General features: G+C 38.9%; 1 protein-coding gene across 1 annotated transcript in view; it reads right to left on the bottom strand.

The window, feature by feature from the left end:
• LOC107136363 (transmembrane protein 45A-like) overlaps window positions 1-5,633 on the bottom strand; it is a 66,439-nt gene extending 60,806 nt beyond the window's left edge. The window contains exon 1 of the mRNA XM_048803453.1: window positions 5,444-5,633. The gene's annotated coding sequence lies outside the window, so the exon portion shown is untranslated. The remainder of the gene's footprint in view (window positions 1-5,443) is intronic.
• Between the last annotated feature and the right edge of the window lie 664 nt (window positions 5,634-6,297).

Genomic DNA, 6,297 nt, shown 5'->3' on the forward strand with positions numbered 1-6,297 from the left:
GGCAATAATTTCCTGCATAGAACTCCAATAGCTCAGGAAACGAAAGCAAGAATTGACAAATGGAATCATGTCACATTAAAAATCTTCTTCACAGAAAAGGAAACAATCAACAGAGTGGAGAAACAACCTACATAATGAGAGAAAATCTTTGTCAGCTATTCATTTGACAGAGGATTAATATACAGAATATAAAAGGAACACAATAATCTTGATAAAAATACAAATAATTCAATTTAAAAATGGATCAATTATCTGAATACACCTTTCTCAAAAGAAGAAATACAAATAATTAATAGGTACATATAAAAGGCTGAATATCATTGCAAATCAAAACTACAATGAAAAGTTTTTACACTCCAATCAGAATGGCTATCACCACCCCCTCCCCAAAAGCTGACAAGAATGTCAAGTAAAAGGAACTCTTCCTTGTATGCTGTTAGTGGAAATGTAAATTAGTATAGCCACTGTAATAAACAATATGAAGATTCCTCAAAAAATGGAAACTAGAACTAGCTATATGATATAGCTATTCCACTCCTGGGTATATATATATACCCAGAGGAAATAAAGTCTGCACACGAAAATGATACCTGGGTGGCCATGTTTATTGTGGCACTATTTGCAATAGCAATATTCTATTGTATATATATGCCCATCAACAGGTGACTGGATGAAGAAAATATGGCATATATACACAATAGAAATATTCTCAGCTGCAAAGAAGAATGAAATAAGCCAGAGACAAAAAAAGAAGTATTGCATGTTCTCCCTCATATGTGGAAACTAAAAAAAGATGACTTGAAAGTAGAAAAGGGATTACTAGGGACTTGGAACAGTGCCAAGAGAGAAGGGTGGAGGAGAGGAGGGAAAGAGTAGGAGAAAGAATAGATTGATGATTGATATATGAATGTATAAAAACATTACAGTGAATCCCCTTAACTCACACAATTAATGTTTATAATAATAATAACAATAACAACAACAACAATAATAATTAAAAAATAAATTCAGATTTCCCGACCATATAACTTAGGATAAGTTACTTAACCTCCTGGGCTTCAGTATACCTTATTTACAAAATGGGAAAAACTAGTATCCATTACCCTATAAGGTGTCTGTGAGACAAAATGAGAAGAACCCAGAGAATAGGCTGACAGCTAATAAAGTCACTCAGTCATTTGTTGTTCATGCATTATTCTGCCAAGGAAGAACTTGGTAACAAGCTGGGCTCCAGCAGATGCCCAGTCGGCTATTTCCTATAGAATTTTTGCGCATCAGGCTAGTCATGGTGATCTAAGTCCATCTGTACTCAGTTATCATGGGTTAAGGGAGGTGCTCATCCCCACCAACCCAGGAAGCTAGAAGGGAGTCACCTACTGGGTGCCACAGAGGCCTCTGGAGTGACTGGAGCTGAAGCCTCTGGAGCAGCAGGGACTGAAGCCGTGGTTGCCATGGCAACTAAAACAGGATGGTGTTTGCTGTGGCAGCAGATGTAGTCACAGAGAAAGCAGAGTGTCCTGACCAGATTTTTTTTTTTTGAGGGGGCTTCAAGAGCATCTGTAGCTAAAGTGGTAATTGCCATGACAATTTATGAAGCTTCATCTCCTGGAGTGGTGGCTGGTGGCTGGAGTGGGCTTCCTGTGCAGGAATACTGAAGAGGAAGCCTCTAGCCAGAGTAGATGATGTGATAGTTGCCAATCACGACAGCCCTTCCAGTGCAGGGACAGCAGCAGTGTACTGGATCACTTCTACACCTTGTTACATGGCCCAGCATAGTCTCCTGGCTGCACCCTGGGGCAGTGGCTGTGGCTGACTGTCAGCCAAGGGAAGTGGCTGGGTAAGATGGTGCCTGGTCCCACAGCTCCAGGCAGCTTCAGCCATCTGAAATAGCAACCTATGTACAAACACACATACAAAGCACACTTTTTTTTAAAAGGCAGAAAAACACATTTTGGGGAGGGTTGCTCCTTTCTAGTGTGTTTCATTCTCCTTGCTGTCTTCTTCCAAAAGTTTCAAGTTTCTGTTCTAAATATCCTCCCAGTTGTTATCTGTCTCTAATTATTTTCCTATCCTCCCAAAATTTCTAGAATGAATGATCTAAAATCGTTAGCCACATGTCTTTTCTATCTTCTCATCACTTAATTTCATTAAATCTGGTTTTCATTACAATTTCATCTAAATACCACCTACCAAATTTAGTTGGAAGTCTCTGAAGGTTTTAACACTTTAATACTAATTTTCATACTGAAAAGTCTCCTCCTTACCTTTTAAACTGTGTCAATTTCTCAGTGCCCATGTTACTTTGATCACCTTTCATGCTTATTGGCTGTATATCCACTCTCTGCCCCCTTAAAAATAGATAATTTCTTAAGGTTTATCTCTAACCTATTTTAATTCCTAAATTGTCCTTAGTGATCTAAACTCTGGATCTCCTGTCATGTGGATAAATCATCTGTAACCTTTCTTAAATTTTAGACATTTTGTAACGATATGCTGGCAGCTGGTACTTTAAGTGTTCATCCCAATAGAACTCATAGGTTTTTATGTCCCACATACTCAAAACTAACTTCACTCATGTCTTTAAACAGAACTATCACTCTCATTTACTCTTAATCCTAAAACCTTCATATTATTTTTAATTACTTCAATTCTTTCCTTCATCTCAAACCCACAAGTAAATAACTGCAAAGTCCTACAGATTTCACAGCTGCAAAACTTCTTGCATTCATCCCTTCTTTTCATTTCTACAAACCCACATGCTATTTGAGGACCTTAATACCTCTAGCTTTTTTCTTCTAAATTGGCTTACTTATCTTAATTTCAGCTATTTTCATCTCTTACAATTTCCCTACACATGCCTATAATCTCTAACTCAGAGGCTCTTGCCTGGTTGGGCTTTAAAAAGCATCAGGGACATTTCTGAAATGAAAGGCTGGGACTTCTCCCAGAGATTCCAAACTAGCTGACTGGGGAAGTGGGGTCTAGGCACAGGCCTCTGTTCATTGTTGTTGGTGACACAACATACAGTGTAATTTAGGCTGATAAACACAGTTAAACTAGAACTGAGTTTTCTCAGACATACACCAAGGTTTCTTACATCATATTTCCTCAGCTCTTTTTGTCTGCTATATATGGGTCCACTGTGGACTACTAGTAAGCCATTATGCTCCAGCAAATGTGTTCAATCTCTGCACTCCCCAGTTCTCACCCTTCTTCCTTCTAGCCATTTCCCACCTGTAATATGTATCAAATAATTACTTATAAGGTTTACTTTATTTTGGTGACTAAATCATGACTATAAATAAGTAACTTCTCTGAACCTGGATTTCTTTTTCTTTTTCTTTTTCTTTTTTTTTTTTTTTTGTCCCTAAAATAAAAAGAGTAGGTTACATAGCCTCTTGATTCATGGTTAGGGTTAGGTGCATCAAAATTAATTCTCAGACTACTGGTGAATGATGCTTCAATTATACTTTGCCTAAATACCCAGTTTAAAACAGTTCTAAACTGGGCACCATGGTGTATGCCTGTAATCCCAGCAACTTCGAAGGCTGAGGCAGGAGGATGGTAAATTCAAGCCCAGCCTCAGCAACTTAGCAAGGCCATAAACAACTTAGCAAGACCCTGTCTCAAAAAAGGGCTGAGGATGTAGCTCAGTGGTAAAGTGCTCCTGGGTTCAATCCCCATTACCAAAAAACAAACAAACAATAAAAAACCGTTCTAAGTTCTCTGACAGTTTTTGAAACTAGAATTATTACCACATCTAGTGTATTACAACTCAACTGTGAAGGTATCCACATGCGTCAAAAGATAAGATCACTATCTTTCTGCCTTATTATGCATGTATGGCTTCTCTTTGATTTTTCCTCCACCTTCATCTTAGCACATTTGTTTTGGTTATACTTCCCAGCCAGGTGTTCAATACTGAGTAAATGGCCCCTCTTTTAACCCAAAATCAACCTTTTTCCTTCCTATTGTCAGTCAGGGCTCCTCCAGGGTTACTTTTTAGGGTCTTGAAAGGAGCCTGTGATTTCTTCAATCTCTAGAGTCCCCATAATCCCACTGCTCAGGAGGTTGAGTGACTCACCAGAGCCATTTTGTCCCCTAAGCATTGACTGACTTTAGAGGTGAAGGCCAACATATTTGCTGTCTTCTTAATCCTTGTGTTCTCCCTGGCTTTGGCCTTCAAGTCTCTGTTGCTGAACACCAGGAAGACCAGTTCCACCAGTCTGAAGTCATTGTCAACTCAGTCCTATCTGTCCTATAGGTGATGGTTAGCATCTAATCCTTTGCAGTAACACCAGTTTCTAATTTTTACCAAAGATGTTCAAAGAAAACCATATTTGTCTGTAAAATTAGTCTAGCTTTATCAAAAATCTGCATCTAAGAGTACTTGTTAGAATCCTTTCCAGGAAAAGAAAGATGGTGGTGGAGAGCAATCACATGAAAAGCAAAAGGAGATCAGTAGAATAAAGGAATGGAGCAGGGGGTAGGGGTGGAAGAGGGAGGGGGAAACACTGGGGAAGGATACTGGCCAAATTGTATTTTTATATTGGTGCATGTACTAATATATAACATTCTACCATTGTGTACTGCTATAATGCACCAATAAAAACAGGAAAAAAACTAAAAGAAAATAATTATTTTCAGGAATCTGATTACAAATGGAAAAAAAACAGGACTGTGGGTAACAAAAGACTTAGAAGAGACATAACTGAAATTATGATGTTATGATGGTAGTTTAGCAATTGACAAAACAATTTAGTTGTTTCAGTGTTTTAGGATAACAATTATCACTGAGAGCATCAAACCAGACCACCAGACTTTCAGTGGGTTAAATTTTTTTATTTTAGAAAACCCTGTAGATGTTTTCTTAATTATAGCCATCACACATATAAATTACACATATAAATTAATCACACATATAAATTTCCTTTCATAAGACTTATTCTTCACAAACCTTTTGCAACTTGCTTAGACTCTCTAAATAACATTCTATTAATGGAGGCAAAAGTTATGTTAATTCTGAATAAGCCAGGTAATTTTCTAAAACTTTCATCAAAACAGAAAGTGGAGGATGGATAAAGATTTCAGGCTTTGCAAAGGAACATTATAATGTTCTCACAGAAAGAAACTAATATATCAATACATTCCAACTTCGGAGTTAAAAAAAAAAAAAAAGGCCTTCAACAAAATACCAGTCAATTTTTTGTTCCCAGGAAATTCTACAATAGCATACCCCAAAAACTACTTCAAAGAGCAAACCAAAAAATTTAAATATTAGGGGAAAAGAAGTGAAGGAAAGCGAATGACTGTGCAGTTTGTGCCAGCAAGCGATATTTTTTTTTCTCCTTAATTAAGAGAGGGCTGGTGAGAATATAGCATAAAGACAGGACAGAGATAACAGGAGGAGAAATATGATAACCAGCACATAGTCAAAACTTACCCAGCTTGGTCTGTTTACTCAACGCTTAATTTTAACCACCTTGCCAGTTTAAAATCAGATAGCGGCTGGGCTTTTGATGTTGCCGTTTCTGTTCCTTTGATCCCAGAGACCCATGAGAATTAAACTACGTGGATGGGATCTGGCCTGGTCTGGGGAGAGAAAGTTCTAATCTCGGGGCCCTGGTTGCTTCTTGAGGGGAATGAATAAATAATAAGTGGCTCCAGGAGGGGACGTCCGCACAGCCTCTCAACACAGCTGAGCAGATGCACTTCATCTGGTTTGCCCGCGGGGCATCAGCCTGGCTGCCGCGACTGGCAAAGCCTCTGCTCATTGGTGGCCCGGGCTCCTCACTTGCCGCCTATTAGCTGAGCAGCTCGACACTCCCACGGCCTTGGGCCGCCCCAGCCCGCCAACTCGCTGAATCCCAGTGTCCGTCACCTTAGAGTCTGTCACTTTAGAGTCTGTCTGCCACGACTGGGTAGTTTCTATGAAACTGGCTGCAATGTTATCATAATTCACAAGTCCCCCCAAAATTCAGGTGCCTGCTCAATAAGTAAAGCAGAACTTTGTAACTGGAATCCCAGCACTTAATCCCTCTGACCGGGAATCCACAAGAAGAACCATTGAGAGAGGCTTTTCAAAGTAATCTGTGTCCTGTGCTCACCTTTTTAAAAGTGTAATCTCACAATGGTGCACCTTTTATCATATAAGCCACTCAACAATGAATTGACAGTTCAGGTATTTATCAACCATTCACACTTATTACTATCAATAGGCATCTGATATTATTGACTATTGGAATAGCCTTCTCAATTATTTGCTAAAAGAAGAAGAAGAAGAGGAGGAGGAGGAGG

Source organism: Marmota marmota, unplaced genomic scaffold, assembly GCF_001458135.2.
Source record: "Marmota marmota marmota unplaced genomic scaffold, marMar, whole genome shotgun sequence".
In the NCBI taxonomy this organism is placed as follows: Eukaryota; Metazoa; Chordata; class Mammalia; order Rodentia; family Sciuridae; genus Marmota; species Marmota marmota.